The following is a 16,701-nucleotide window of genomic DNA, read 5'->3' as shown; positions in this document are numbered from 1 at the left end:
CCCATGAATAAAAGTAATAAACAGTCTCCATAATGTTTAAAAAGCAGCTCTCTCCCCTGGGCCTCTGGAATTTCACTCTGAGGCTATCATAGCATTTCCCAATTTCTTTCAAAGTCCTACAACCAACAAATCCCACAAGCCAAAATAATCCTTAATAAGCACTTAAACATTAAACACTTTCACAGTACCATGTTTAAACTATTACTGCTTGTTGATGTTGTTAAATTTTTTGAATATTTACTATTGCAAGTTTCATCTGTTAACATAGTTCCATTGTTCCACATTGTTCAAATTAGTTCTACTTCTTGATACTAGCATTAATTTTTTTAATGTATGGCATGGTCATACACTAGTTATATACTTCTTTATATTCTTGATGAGAATACAACACTGCAAAAATTTTCAAAAACCATAGAATATATTACATGTATGTCCACGGACATGAGCTAGTGCCCCTTACAAATGATAATTCACATAAACCTCTCACTCAAACTTCTGCAAATTTGCTTATTACTAAAACTCTGTATTTCAAGTTGGTAATGAGTCTCTCTCCTCTCCCCCTCCCACAACAACAACAACAACAAAAATCAATATATTGCTCATTGGTAGAAGAACTAATTAAGGCAATGATTTATAAACTCTTCAAAACAGTCTGTGATTAAATTGAAGTCAAACATTAAAGAGGATATCTTGTTGTGTCAGGGAGCAAAGATGCTGTCAGAGACAACTAGAGTCATGTCAAAATTCCCTAACGGAAGAGCCTCAGGTTGGCCAATATGGGACAATTTGAGCTAAAAAATAATGATGATTGTAATGAATCTAAACAAATCAAATACATAAAATTCCCTGAGTTTATCATGATATTTAAAAACCAAACTGCTTTGGTACCTTTGGAAGTACTAGGGCACCCACTCATTGTGAAAATCAATAAATAAAAAGACATTTATGCTGCCTTTCAGCAGTTTATATCAGTATAAGCTGTATGTCAGTGTAATCAAGTGGTTTATGAGAGAAGATCCTTTTTTATAGAAATATTCCAGCTAATATACGCAGAAAGAATGATAGAACTAGAAAATCACCCGTTGCAATCCCTAATGAACTCATGTATCTATGCAATATATTATCAATGACTGCTTAAACGATTAAAAGAGTAGTTTTCAACCCTGGCTGCATATTTCTATCTCCTGGGGAACTTTAAATACTGATGCCTGGGTCTCACCCCCAGAAAGTCTGATGTCATTGGTCTGGGGTGTGGCCGGAGCATTTGGATGTTTTAAGCTCCCCGGGAGTGATATGAAGGCACAGTCAAGAAAGAGGACCACGGCCTATGGTGAAAGGTTGATGGGTAAGTTAAAAGGGAAGGATCAGTCTGAGAACACCTGAACCCACTAATCAACATTTTCAGTGGAAGTGGGACAACACAGCACCATGTGCCTCTTGGAGGGCTGCACAGGAAGCACACAGCACTGCCCATGACATCTTTATGCCAAAAGAAAATTGAACCTGAATCTAATCAAACCTCTAGGCTGAACTACCAATATACGGAAAATGTGAGGGACAGAAGAACATGTTAAAAGACAACAATACTATATCATCAGCCAAATAAGCAGTGCTGAAAATTCTACCAGACAAATGGCACAATTTCTTGAACAAATAAATTTCATGGATAAAAGGGGAGGGGCGCTCTTAAAACTTTTAAAGCCTTAAAAGACAGACCTATTAAGTGCAATATGTACACCTTGTTTGGATACCAATTTGAACCAACTGTCTAAAAAAAATAAACAAACATTTTTGAGATAATTACAGAAAGCAGACAGAATACAGGTATTGCTGTTAATATTGATGGGTATGTTAAGGGTACTGTGGTTAGTTGGTTTTTTTTTTTTAACCCTTAACTGTTGAAGATACATAATGAAATGTTTATAGTAAAATGATATCTGACGGGACTTCCCTGGTGGCGCAGTGGTTAAGAATCCGCCTGCCAATGCAGGGGACACGGGTTCGAGCCCTGGTCCGGGAAGATCCCACATGCCGCGGAGCAATGAAGCCCGTGCTCCACAACTACTGAGCCTGTGCTCTAGAGCCCGCAAGCCACAACTACTGAGCCCGCGTGCCACAACTACTGAAGCCCGCGCGCCTAGAGCCCGTGCTCCACAAAAAGAGAAGCCACCGCAAGAAGAAGCCTGTGCACCGCAACGAACAGTAGCCCCCGCTCGCTGCAACTAGAGAAAGCCCACATGCAGCAACGAAGACCCAATGCAGCCAAAAATAAACAAAATAAAATAAATTTATTAAAAAAAAATGATATCTGACATGAGCTTGAGAATTCTCCAGCATAAAAGCAGGTGGGGTGGGGAAAAGATGAAATCAAAACAGCAAAGATTGCTCACTGGTGAGGCTGGGTAATAAGAACTTGTGGGTTTGTTACGTACACTTTTCTGTACATTTAAAAATTTCCATAACAACATGTTTTAAAATATTGAACAGAATGGCCATCATCAAAAAATCTACAAACAATAAATGCTGGAGAGGGTGTGGAGAAAAGGGAACCCTCTTGCACTGTTGGTGGGAATGTAAATTGATACAGCCGCTATGGAGAACAGTATGGAGGTTCCTTAAAAAACTAAAAATAGAACTACCATACGATCCAGCAATCCCACTACTGGGCATATCCCCTGAGAAAACCATAATTCAAAAAGAGTCATGTACCACAATGTTCATGGCAGCTCTATTTACAATAGCCAGGACATGGAAGCAACCTAAGTGTCCATCGACAGATGAATGGATAAAGAAGATGTGGCACATATATACAATGGAATATCACTCAGCCATAAAAAGAAACGAAACTGAGTTATTTGTAGCGAGGTGGATGGACGTAGAGTCTGTCATACAGAGTGAATTAAGTGAGAAAGAGGAAAACAAATACCATATGCTAACACATATATATGGAATCTAAAAAAAAAAAATGGTCATGAAGAACCTAGGGGCAGGACGGGAATAAAGACGCAGACCTACTAGAGAATGGACTTGAGGACACGGGGAGCGGGAAGGGTAAGCTGGGACAAAGTGAGAGTGGCATGGACATATATACACTACCAAATGTAAAATAGATAGCTAGTGGGAAGCAGCCACATAGCACAGGGAGATCAGCTCGGTGCTTTGTGACCACCTAGAGGGATGGGATAGGGAGTGTGGGAGGGAGGGAGATGCAAGAGGGAAGAGATATGGGGATATATGTATAGCTGATTCACTTTGTTATACAGCAGAAACTAACACACCATTGTAAAGCAATTATACTCCAATAAAGATGTTAAAAAAAAAAAATTGAACAAAGTGAACGTTAACAAAAGTCCATTTTGTACCTCCACCCCAAAGAAACTAATGTAATTGGCATCAGCTTTTCTCTCCCAATTTTAGGAGACTTTCATGAAGCATTACGTCATTTGGTGAGGAGAAAGTAGAGGAAACTTGGGGAAAATGAACATGTCATCTTACTAATACTGAGCATTTGCTCTTTGCTAGTCACTGGACATACGTTACTTGTTTAAATCCTCCCAAACACTCTGTGAAAACAGTAGTATATTTGTTCTCATTTCATGGGTAAGGAAACTGAGGCCCCCCAAAATGTGCATCTTGCCTATGTGCTTGGTGGAGCCGTGATTCTTACTAAGGTCTGCCCAGTGGCCAAAGAAGGGAAGCCATGTTGGACTCTGAGCACACAAGAGTGAACCAGCGACCACAGTTCTTCCCTTACAGGGGTCAGTTCAATGCAGTAATCTGTATTTTGGGGGTACAGTTTTTTAGTTCTAAATAAACACTATGATGCTATTTCAAAAGTTCAGGGAAGACAGGAAAGACCTCACTATCAGAAATTCTAAAATGGTTTGTTTTTCTCTTTCCAAGACTATAAGTAGGGAAATGGACTAAAAAGAATGAGAGGATGTACGTTACAACATGGATGAATCTAGAAGACATCATGCCAAGTGAAAGAAGCCAGACACAAAAGGTCACACTGTCTATGATTGCATTTATATGAAACAGCCAGAATAGGTGAATTCACAGACAGAAGGCAGATTGGTGGTTGCCTGAAGCTGGGGGAAGGAAGGAAGGAATGAGGAGTGATGCTTAATGGGTATGAAGTTTCCTTTTAGGATGATGACAGTGCTCTGGAACTAGACAAAGGTGGTGGCTGCACAACACTGTAAAAGTAGTCAGTGCCACTGAACTGTACATTTTAAAATGCTTCATTTTACGTTATGTGAATTCTACCTCAATAAAAAAAGGAAAAAAGGAGGAGAAGCTAGGGGAGTGCTTCCAGTTGGCTGGGAAGTAAAATTGAGATTTCTGGTTTGGGAGTCTGAATAGCTGGCTATAACCCATGGAATAATGTAATCTCCAGTGAGGATAACACAGGACCTTAGAAAGAATGGGAACCCAAGGAATGTTCAATTCCCTCAAGTTCCCACTTTTTAAATAGAACAATAAATTAGAAAATCAAGGAACACCCTAAATATAGTGTAACTGGATCATATCAAGGCACTGCTAAATGTCTCATGATCTCCTTGCAGGCAAAATGGATAAATCGGATGACAGTTCCATGAAGTTGTTCAAGGCAGAATAACTGGACTAAAAATCCACTGGTTAGTGAATTGCTAGGCATCTAACAAAAGACCTGTCACAGGGCAGGTTCTCCATGAATCTGCTCAATAGATAAATCTGGAAGGAATCTCCAAAGGATGAGCCAATAGGGAGATTCCAGTTCTACTGTGTGAGCATGCTCATTAATAACCCAGAAAAACAATCAAACCAAACAGTGGATTTATCTGGGACTTCCCTGGAAGTCCAGTGGTTAGGACTCAGTGCTTTCACTGCCATGGCCCCAGGTTCAATCCCTGGTTGGGGAACTAAGATCCTGCAAGCTGTGCGGCATGGACAAAAAAAAAAAAGTGGACTTATCAAATTATGAATGATATAAAGGTGGAGACACTGAATGACAGACTTGAGATTTTTAAAGGTCTTTTGAGATGCCATTCTATGGAATTAGTCCTAAATTTGGGGGGGAAGCAGTATGCACAAGATGTTTATCATAGTAATATCAGTAATAGCACAACCTAAATACCCAACTATGGAGAAATGATTAAGTAATCTCCTGTATAATCACTGGAAGACTACGCAATAACAGTGAAAATTCTTTTATAAAGACTATGTAGTAGGGACTTCCCTGGTGGCGCAGTGGTTAATAATCCGCCTGCCAATGCAGGGGACATGGGTTCGAGCCCTGGTCCGGGAAGATCCCAAATGCCGCGGTGCAACTAAGCCCATGCGCCACAACTCCTGAGCCTGCGCTCTAGAGCCCTCAAGCCACAACTACTGAGCCTGAGTGCCACAATTACTGAGCCCGCGTGCCTAGAGCTGGTGCTCCACAACAAGAGAAGCCACCGCAATGAGAAGCCTGCGCACCACAACGAAGAGTAGCCCCCACTCGCCGCAACTAGAGAAAGCCCGCGCACAGCAACGAAGACCTAATGCAGCCAAAAGTAAAAAAAATAAATAAATTTATTAAAAAAAAAAAAGATTATGTAGTAAGAGGAGAAATGTTTAAAATATAAAAGAGAAAAAAGAAGGAATCAAATTTATATATACAGGATTATTCAAGCCTACGTATAGGGAAAAAAACAAAGTAATACATCGAAATGTTAGCAGTGGTTATGTTTGGGTGATGGGACTAGTAATGATTTTTTTTCTTTCTACTTTTATACTCTACCTTGGAGATTTTCTTTAATGAGCATAGATTTTTGTAGCAAAACTAATAAACACACAGGAGATCCAGAAACATATACTTTTTTAAAATCAGAGCCATGACCAAAGCTAAATGGATTTTTATTAAGAATTAATGTGAAGTTCTGGGATGGGGGTTTAAACGAAATGCCAAGTTTACGACTGGAGCAACAGGGCTTACTGACAGTTCCTGTGGGATTAAAAAAAAGACCTAGAAATTAACTGACTGTAAATTCGTTATGAGCCAACAGTGACATGGCTGAGGAGAAAAGATAGCCATAATATAAACTTCGGATTTCTAAAATAATTTGTATGCAAAACAAAGGCAGTAATAATATTCCCATTGTGCTGTGTGAGTTGGACTATGTCTAGAATACTGTGTTCAGCTTTGAACTTGAGCTTTAAAAAAAGATGTTGAAAACCTGGAGAGCAGCCAGCAGGATGAGGCAACAGAACCACAGCAGGAAAGCAGTGATTCCCACACTTTGGCGGCATCAGAATCACCCAGAGGGCTTATTAAAATGCAGATTCTTGGGTCTCCTCCCAGAGTTTCTAATTCTATAGATCTGGGATGGGGCCAAGAAGCTGCACTTTTAGCTAGTTCCTAGGTGATGCCGATGCTGCTGGTCTGAGGACCACACTTAGAGACCCACTGGCACTGTGGATAAAAGCACAGACTCTGAAACCAGACTGCCAGGGATTAAGTCCCAGCTCTTCCACCTACTGACTGTGTGACCTTGAGCAAGCCTGCTTGCCCTCTCTGTGCTACAGTTTTCTCATCTGTAAAATGAAACGATTTGACCAACCTCATACAGATATCATGGCATTGATGTAGTTAATATTTGTAAAGCATTTAGAACATCTAGCCTGGCATGTAATGCTTGTTAATTTAATGAGGAACATTAGAGATGTTTTGTCTGAAATAGAAAAACATTTAAACATCTTCAAATACTGGAAGGACTTTTATGTGGAAGATATATTCTGCATAGTTCCTGGGGACAGACATGGAGTCAAGGGGTGGAAGTGACCAAGAAGGAGCCTTTGGATCTGTAACAAGAAGGGCTTTTTAGCGGCTGGAGCAACAATGGTGGGTGGCCTGGTTGGGTTGTGAGCGTCCCAGCACTCACTCAGGGCACTCCCCCATGAGAGATGGTGAACAGGGGTTCCTGTAAGGAATTCCTGTAAGGGGTAAGGGAAGTAGTCACTTAATAAACATCAGCTAGTTCAAGCAATACAACCTTGGTGTAAGGGAGCTTTCACCGCTAATAACCCGGAGCTCTCAAAGTGTTGGCCTCAGACCAACAGCATCGCCAAGAACTTGTCAGATATGTAAATTCCCAGGCCCCACCTCAGAGCTACTGACTCAGAAGCTCTGGGGGGTGAGGCCTGGCAATCTATGTTTTAACAAGCCCTCCAGATGGTGCCAATGCACCTCGAGTATGAGAACCAATGACCTATAACACTGCCCAAAACAACATTTCCTTGAGGCTCTATGTAGAACACCGAAACTTGATTAAAGTAACCTCACTCCAACAAGGTATCAGGTATAATATGCCTCTGATAACTATGTGCAGCAAACTGCTACTTACACCAAATATTTGCTTTTGTATTTAAAAGGTATATCACAAAGATAACACTGAATTTGTTTAAAACAAGAAAATCCAAACTCCACAGAGAAAAGCAAGGTACCCCCCCTCCCATCACCCTCTCAGGAGGGGCTGCCCTGCAGGGGTGGGGCGGGGTGATATATAAGGAGAAGGACAGTGTTCTGACAAAAAGCATCAAAGCACCTAAAGGCTAAGAGGGACCTCAGAGACTGTGGTCTTATGTCATCTACCTTCCTAGCCCAGAGGAAAACACAATGACCCAGACACACAGAACCTCACTTAGCATCTCTCACCAGTCAGTGCGGCCAAAGTCTCCCCTCCTGCACAGGACAACAGTTTGGAAGAAACAGCTGAACACACTTGGAGAGGCTTTCTCACGCTCCAGGCGCTCTTCTAAATACCTGAAGTATATAACTCCTCATAAAAAATCTCTGAGGTACGTACTAATCTCACCATTTTACAGATGTGAAAACCGAGGGTCAGAAAGGTTAAGTAATTTCCAAAGGGTCATACAGCTAATAAGTGGTAGACCCTGGCTCTGAGCCTAGGCAGCCTTTCTCCAGAGTCTGTAAGCTTCTGTACTGTACTTCCTGTTGGGGTCAGTGAGGGAGAGGAGATACAAGTGTGAAGGCCACTACCTTGGCCTGTCTGTGCATGTGAGAGAGACGGAGAGACACAGAGCCAGAGAGTGCCAGCAAGCTCAAAATGGCGGCAAATGTGAGCCAGAGATCCAGAGGGAGTGGCGGGGAGCCTGAAAGATGGTTCACATGCTATTTTGTCAGTCCCTGTATGTTCCTAGGTGAGCGCTGGAGTGGATGCAGGAACTGGGGTGACTGCATTCTTAAGCACCTACACAAACAGGCTTGAATCTGTCACAGGCAAGGGCAGGACACAGGTTGACACAAGCCCTTCCCTTTCTTTTCTTCTACAAAGCAATTTAAAAGGAATACGTGAGATGAAGCAGAAGTGAAGGTACCAAGGGAAAGTGACAGCTGGATGCAAAGTTGTTGGGATTAATAAGTAAGGAAGAGCCAGAAGCCATGCTCACAGGCTGCAGGGACAAGGGCTGTGACAAGGAAGAGAGAGGTGGCAGAGTGGGCACCCCAAGTCAGGGGCCCTCACACAGGGTGTCTGGGCTCCTTAGAGGCTTCCTCCTCTAGAACCCCAGGACCAGTCTGTGTCTCCATCACATTAAGACTTCCCCTCATCTTCTCAGAATCCGTATCACCGCTGTGCTCTCCTAGCAGTGTGAAAACCCCTGTAGAAAAGGGACTGCAACTGATCATCTCTGAACATGCAGCTCCTAGCCCAGTACCTGGCACGCTGTTGGTTCTGGAAAAGTCTGTGGAATTGAATTTGCTGAAGCGGTGCTAGCATCCAGATGCAGTGAAATGCGCTGTCACCTTAAGGAGAGGAAGGACAGGAAAAGTCACACCCCAGAAGCTGTGTCCTAGTTGGGGAGCCCCCAGGTACAGATCCGAGACAAGGACTGGAGTGCGAGCAGTTCATCTGGGACGTGAACGAGACACCAAACACTGGTGGGGGGCTGGGGAGGTGAGCAGAGAAAGACAGGCAGTCAACAAAGGGTATCTTATGGAGCCAGCTGTCAGTGTGAGCGACTAGAGCTTACCCCACTGGGGAAACTCCGGGAGCCTGGGCAGAACACACTCGAGGGAGGAGGGGGCTAGGGCAACTCCCATCAATCACTGGGTTGTGCTCACTTCCCGGACCTTTGGGCCCTCTGTGTGAGTGGCCTAGCACGCGCCAGTGGGAACAGAAAGCTGTTGGGGAAAATGCGGGTGCTGGCAGCTGAAGTCAGACAGGTGTGCAGTGAAATGGTGACGGCAAGGGCAGTTAGTGCCCCCCCCCCCCCCCCGCTCACCGGGTCGGGGTGGTCCTGAAAATCTGCATCTCTAATGAGTCCCCAGGGAGGCTGCTGCTGGTCTAGAAGCACACCCCGAGAACCACTGGGCTCAGATGTGGGCAGGACACCAACATGGTTGGTCCATGCTGGATACCTGGGGCAAATCCAACACCTAGGGCTGGGCAGAGCTTAAAGATAAAGGAAACCAGAATTACACCCCAAAATATGCCTCTCTGACATAAAAATTATTTTGAGCTGAAGGCAATTGAGAAGCAGTGGATACAAGAAAAGCTCCTGCTCTCCCCCAATTTGCCTAAAAGGACATAAATTTTCAAAGTTGTCCCTCCTCCCCTCTCTGTGAGGGAGGACAAAAGTGAATCACTGAGACAACTTTAGACCTTATAGGCCTGGAGACAGCAGCAGAGGAATCTACATAACAACTAACTAGCCTGTATCTACCACTAGTTTCCCATATATTTACATTCTCACCATCTGCCACTTTTGGAAGTCTAAAACTACTTTCCCTTTTTCTTCTTCTTTCTCTACAAATTTATTGTCCTTTGGTTTAGATGACATATAAGCCGGAGTTCTAAGCCACTTCTCTGAGTTACTCATTTCTCTGAGTTTCTCTCACATGTGTATGAGATATACATGTTAACGAACTTGTTTGCTTTTCTCTTGTTAATCTATCTTTTGTTACACGGACCCAAGTTAAGAACTTAGAAGGATGGAAGGAAAGGTTATTTTCCCTGCCCAACAGAGACAAAGCCAAAGAGGTGAGCTAAATTTCTGTTTGGCCCTCTGTAGGAAAACTCTTCCCACCTCGCCCAAAGCATATGCCTGGGAGTCACATGCTCATGTTGATGGGACCATGAGACAGACTTCTTGGGAACCCTCTGTACCTGCTATGGCTAAGGTTAAGGCACTCACAGCATCCTGAGGACACTGCCTTCCTAGGAGTTCCATCAGGGTCTTTTTCTCTAGGGGTGGCCTGGCAAACTAAGGTCACAGGGGCAAAGAGCACAAACAAATATTTTTAGAAAGAATCCAGCTTTTGGCTACAGAATCGAATCCAGCTGGGCACCAGCCAAGTTCCTCCTGATCTGACACAGAGCTCACCAGCATAAGCCTGGTTCCCACCACCAGGGCAGCCAAAGGCAGTGCTGCATCCCTTCCTGCCAGGCCTCATAATCATTACGTAGTGTAGTGACCTTGAGACCCTCCTACTCTGTTCTGGAAAAGGCAAATCTTCTAGAAGATACCCCCCAAAATAGTTTGTATCACCTTACACTCATTCAACAGCTACGATAGCCAGAAAAAATTAACAGGCCTCCTGTCCTTTGCTGCTTGTTTATAATAAGAGCATATGCTTGCAGGGAACATAGAATCCTAAACAAAAATTGGTGCTTATTTGACCATACTAAATTTCCAGTTCGAAACCTACACTGTTGGCTTCACAACACAAAACTACTCATGACCTCCTGAGAAATGAGAGGGGAAAGGCAGGGAGATAGAGATAACAAATCTACCCTTCATTCACGGAAGCAGAGGCATCCTTGTTTATCTTTTACAGTAATCACCCTTAGCAAAGAGCACGACAAGGCCACATCCCCACGCTTCCATTCTGAGACTGGAGTAACCACCACAAAAGCCAGGGTGTTAGGCCTCAGCCCACTGCAGGCATCTGGACCCTCCCTGTTCAGGAGGCAGGTCACTAGGGAATGCTGAGGTCAATACCCCTTAGGAGCCACTGTAATTAGCTGCAGACCAGAGCCTGACTGTGAGAGAAAGGAAAGCTTCTCCCCCTCACAAATTGCAACATTTTTCCAGCTTTCCCAATGGGTTGCCAAGTGACTCAGCGCTGGCCCAGTGTGGGCACTATTACTGATGAGAAATCTTCCGCCTGGGTGATATACTGCATACAACACATGCCCTAAGAACAGTGCCAAGTCATACCAGAAGAGCAGGCAAATTATTCACCTCCACTTCAAATGCAGGCAAATCCTGTCTTAATGCAGGGGCTACTCAGTATGAGAAAGACAAAGCCCTAAGATAGTCAGAGATTTCCATCTAAGATTCAAGAAATTATTAGGCAGAGCCTCTCCTTTCTTGTTGACTATTAAAAGGCAATCAAATCAAGGACAGCCTAGAAAAAGGGCAAGAAAAAAAATAATTTTTCAAAAACAGCCCCATAGCAGAAAGCTGCATAAGAGCCTCCAGCTCTCTAAACGTCTTTGTGAGTGCTATGAGCTCCACCCAGAGGTCATTTCCAGATCTCCATGTTCATTTAATTTGGAAAAAGAAAACCCACATCTTCTGGGGTCCAGAGCCTGACTTGCCTTGGAGAACTGCCAGAAATTCTTAGACAACATTCCCTCTTTCTCACCTTTCATTAAAGGAACTGCTCTAAACGAAGCCACTGACAAAGGATTAATCTCCGAAATACACAAGTTACTCATGCAGCTCAATATCAAAAAAACAAACAACCCAATCCAAAACTGGGCAGAAGACCTTAACAGACATTTCTCCAAAGAAGATATACAGATTGCCAACAAACACATGAAAGGATGCTCAACATCACTAATCATCAGAGAAATGCAAATCAAAACTACAATGGGGGACTTCCCTGGTGGCGCAGTGGTTAAGAATCCGCCTCCCAATGCAGGGGACACGGGTTCAAGCCCTGGTCCAGGAAGATCCCACATGCCGCAGAACAACTAAGCCCGTGTGCCACAACTACTGAGCCTGAGCCCTAGAGCCCGCGTGCCACAACTACTGAAGCCCGCGTGCCTAGAGCCCGTGCTCTGGAACGAGAGAAGCCACCGCAATGAGAAGCCCGCGCACTGCAACAAAGGGTAGCCCCCGCTCGTCGCAACCAGAGAAAACCCACGCACAGCAACGAAGACCCAACACAGCCAAAAATAAATTAATTAATTTTAAAAAAGAAAAAAAAGCTACAATGAGGTATCACCTCACACCAGTCAGAATGGCCATCACCAAAAAATCTACAAACAATAAATGCTGGAGAGGGTGTGGAGAAGAGGGAACCCTCTCTTGCACTGTTGGTGGGAATATAAATTGATACAGCCACTATGGAGAACAGTATGGAGGTTCCTTAAAAAACTAAAAATAGAACTACCATACGACCCAGCAATCCCACTACTGGGCATATCCCCTGAGAAAACCATAATTCAAAAAGAGTCATGTACCACAATGTTCATGGCAGCTCTATTTACAATAGCCAGGACATGGAAGCAATCTAAGTGTCCATCGACAGATGAATGGATAAAGAAGATGTGGCACATATATACAATGGAACATTACTCAGCCATAAAAAGAAACGAAAGTGAGTTATTTGTAGTGAGATGGATGGACCTAGAGCCTGTCATACAGAGTGAAGTAAGTCAGAAAGAGAAAATCAAATACCATATGCTAAAACATATATATGGAATCTTAAAAAAAAAAAAATGGCTCTGAAGAACCTAGGGGCAGGGCAGGAATAAAGATGCAGACATAGAGAATGGACTTGAGGACACGGGGAGGGGGAAGGGTAAGCTGGGACGAAGTGAGAGAGTAGTGGCATGGACATATATACACTACCAAATGTAAAATAGATAGCTAGTGGGAAGCAGCCACATAGCACAGGGAGATCAGCTCGGTGCTTTGTGACCACCTAGGGGGGTGGGAGGGAGATGCAAGAGGGAGGGGATATGGGGATATCTGTATACGTATAGCTGATTCATTTTGCTATACAGCAGAAACTAACACAACAACGTAAAGCAATTATACGCCAATAAAGATGTTAAAAAAAATTAAATTAAAAAAAAAAAAAAGGAACTGCTCTGAAGTCTGAAATTCAAGATATATACTCAGGGAACCTGGTGACATCCAGCAGGACAACTACCTTTGATATTTGCACCTGTCGAGGAACTAGTTTGAGTTCCTGGCAGGTTGAACTCAGCTCAAAGACAGTGGAGCGTTCAAAGAGTACTTTTAGAAGAAAAAGTGAGGGCTCTCCTTGAAAAAAATTATAAGACTGGAGAGCAACTCAGGGGGCAAACAAGAATGTGTCTAATATTAGAAGGACTGGGAACAATCCTCCTTCAGGAAGGACCCATGGCTACTTGCCTAGAAGGCCCAACTGAAAAGCACCCACTCCCTTATGCAACCCAGAAGATCCCCCTAAGGCAATCATCAGCCATAATTTTTTAAAAAATGACTAGGGTCCCCAGAGCATTCCCCTGGTATCCATCCATTCATAACACGCACACATCACTCACCACTCCACCCCACCCTCCACACCGGTGGCCCTCAGTCCACAAGGGGTCAGGCTAGGATCAAGAGCCCCCAGTGTGCTGGGCTCTCAACTGCCCAGTGCAAGACATGCTCTGTTCCAGATATCATAAGCTAGCCCAGCAAATAAATGAAGCATTCAAACAACAACAACAGTATGTTGGTGCACAAAGTTTCACCTACCATCTGGAGAGCTTCTCATCACAGCCCGCATGCTCCTGCCTTCAACAGCTTGTGCCTTACATGACTTAAGACAGCTCTGACAGGTTCTCAAAGGGGAAAAAAAATCAAACTTACCCTCTGTCTTCCTCCAACACCACCCCCCCACCCCCGCCACTGCCACCCAAGTTCTTTCCTCGCTATGAAACACTGAACAGTCTTTTCGTGTCTATTGACAAAAATATCTACGGCAATGCTTATCCACCTCGGGAGCATTAAAGCTCTAGAAAATATCTGTGCTAAACCTCTGCACATTCTCCATTAAACAAGGCTAAGCATTCCCAGAATGTTGACCTCTTTTCTTCTTTAATAGACTTTTTTAGAGCAGTTTTAGGGTCACAGCAAAATTGAGCAGAAAGTACAGAGTTCCTATATAATCCCGGCCCCCACGCATGCACAACCTCCCCCATTATCAACATCCCCCACCAGAGTGGGACATTTGTTACAATCGATGAACCTGCATTGACACATCATTATCACCCAGAGTCCATAGTTTACATTATGGTTCACTCTCAGTGCTGCACATTTTATAGGTTTGGACAAATGTATAATGATATGTATCCACCATTATGGTATCATACAGAGTAGTTTCCCTGCTCTGAAAACCCTCTCCCTCTTTGTTCCTTGACCATAATGCAAAAAATTTTGTGCTCAGCATGACTCAGTATGACTCTAAGCAGAGGTCCCGAAGCCTGCCTAAGGATAAGAATCGCCAAGGAGACTGGTTAAAATCACAGATGTTCAGACTGCACCCTCAATCCACTAAATCAGACCTTGCTAGGGAGGAGCCCAGAAAGCTAGACACAGTCCAGGCACCCCAGGTGATTGTTATCATCAGTTAAGTTTCAAAAATGCCTCTCTAAAAAAGAAATGCTCCTAAGTTCAGTCTCCCAGCTGAAGAGCAGCATCCACTAAGAATGTAGCAGGCCACAGCAATCAGAGAAGAAAAAGAAATAAAAGAAATCCAAATCGGAAAAGAAGAAGTAAAACTGTCACTGTTTGCAGATGATATGATACTATACATAGAGAATCCCAAAGATGCTACCTTAAAACTACTAGAGCTAATCAAGGAATTTGGTAAAGTAGCAGGATATAAAATTAAGGCACATAAATCTCTTGTATTCCTATACACAAATGATGAAAAATCTGAAAGAGAAATTAAGGAAACACTCCCATTTACCACTGCAACAAAAAGAATAAAATACCTAGGAATAAACCTACCTAGGGAGACAAAACATCTGTATGCAGAAAACTATAAGACACTGATGAAAGAAATTAAAGATGATACAAACAGATGGAGAGATATACCATGTTCTTGGATTGGAAGAATCAACACTGTGAAAATGACTATACTACCGAAAGCAATCTACAGATTCAGTGCAATCCCTATCAAACTACCAATGGCATTTTTCACAGAACAAGAACAAAAAATTTCACAATTTGTATTGAAACACAAAAGACCCCGAATAGCCAAAGCAATCTTGAGAAAGAAAAAGGGAGCTGGAGGAATCAGGCTCCCTGACTTCAGACTATACTACAAAGCTACAGTAATCAAGACAGTACGGTACTGGCACAATAACAGAAATATTGATCAATGGAACAGGATAAAAAGCCCAGAAATAAAGCCACACACATATGGTCACCTTATCTTTGAAAAAGGAGGCAAGAATATACAATGGAGAAAAGACAGCCTCTTCAATAAGTGGGTGCTGGGAAAACCGGACAGCTACATGTAAAAGAATGAAATTAGAACACTCCCTGACGCTATACACAAAAATAAACTCAAAATGGATTAAAGACCTAAATGTAAGGCCAGACACTATCAAACTCTTAGAGGAAAACATAGGCAGAACACTCTATGACATAAATCACAGCAAGATCCTTTTTGACCCACCTCCTAGAGAAAGGGAAATAAAAACAAAAATAAACAAATGGGACCTAATGAAACTTAAAAGCTTTTGCACAGCAAAGGAAAATGTAGACAAGACGAAAAGACAACCCTCAGAATGGGAGAAAATATTTGCAAACAAAGCAACTGACAAAGGATTAATCTCCAAAATATACAGGCAGCTCATGCAGCTCAATATCAAAAAAAAAAAAACAACCCAATCCAAAAATGGGCAGAAGACCTAAACAGACATTTCTCCAAAGAAGATATACAGATTGCCAACAAACACATGAAAGAATGCTCAACATCACTAATCGTTAGAGAAATGCAAATCAAAACTACAATGAGGTATCACCTCACACCAGTCAGAATGGCCATCATCAAAAAACCTACAAACAATAAATGCTGGAGAGGGTGTGGAGAAAAGGGAACCCTCTCTTGCACTGTTGGTGGGAATATAAATTGATACAGCCACTATGGAGAACAGTATGGAGGTTCCTTAAAAAACTAAAAATAGAACTACCATACGACCCAGCAATCCCACTACTGGGCATATCCCCTGAGAAAACCATAATTCAAAAAGAGTCATGTACCACAATGTTCATTGCAGCTCTATTTACGATAGCCAGGACATGGAAGCAACCTAAGTGTCCATCGACAGATGAATGGATAAAGAAGATGTGGCACGTATATACAATGGAATATTACTCAGCCATAAAAAGAAACGAAATTGAGTTATTTGTAGTGAGGTGGATGGAGCTAGAGTCTGTCATATAGAGTGAAGTAAGTCAGAAATAGAAAAACAAATACCGTATGCTAACACATATATATGGAATCTAAGAAAAAAAAAAAAGGTCATGAAGAACCTAGGGGCAAGACGGGAATAAAGATGCAGACCTACTAGAGAACGGACTTGAGGATGTGGGGAGGGGGAAGGGTGAGCTGGGAGGAAGTGAGAGAGTGGCATGGACATATATACACTACCAAATGTAAAATAGATAGCTAGTGGGAAGCAGCCACATAGCACAGGGAGATCAGCTCAGTGCTTTGTG

The 16,701-nt window shown here is 42.9% G+C and overlaps 1 protein-coding gene across 1 annotated transcript in view; it reads right to left on the bottom strand.

The window, feature by feature from the left end:
- The window catches only part of PHEX (phosphate regulating endopeptidase X-linked), a 192,516-nt gene that overhangs the window by 87,003 nt on the left and 88,812 nt on the right, over positions 1 to 16,701 (bottom strand). The window lies entirely within an intron of this gene.

Source organism: Eubalaena glacialis, chromosome X (assembly GCF_028564815.1).
Source record: "Eubalaena glacialis isolate mEubGla1 chromosome X, mEubGla1.1.hap2.+ XY, whole genome shotgun sequence".
Taxonomy (NCBI): domain Eukaryota; kingdom Metazoa; phylum Chordata; class Mammalia; order Artiodactyla; family Balaenidae; genus Eubalaena; species Eubalaena glacialis.
This window is presented reverse-complemented; position numbering and strand designations above follow the sequence as displayed.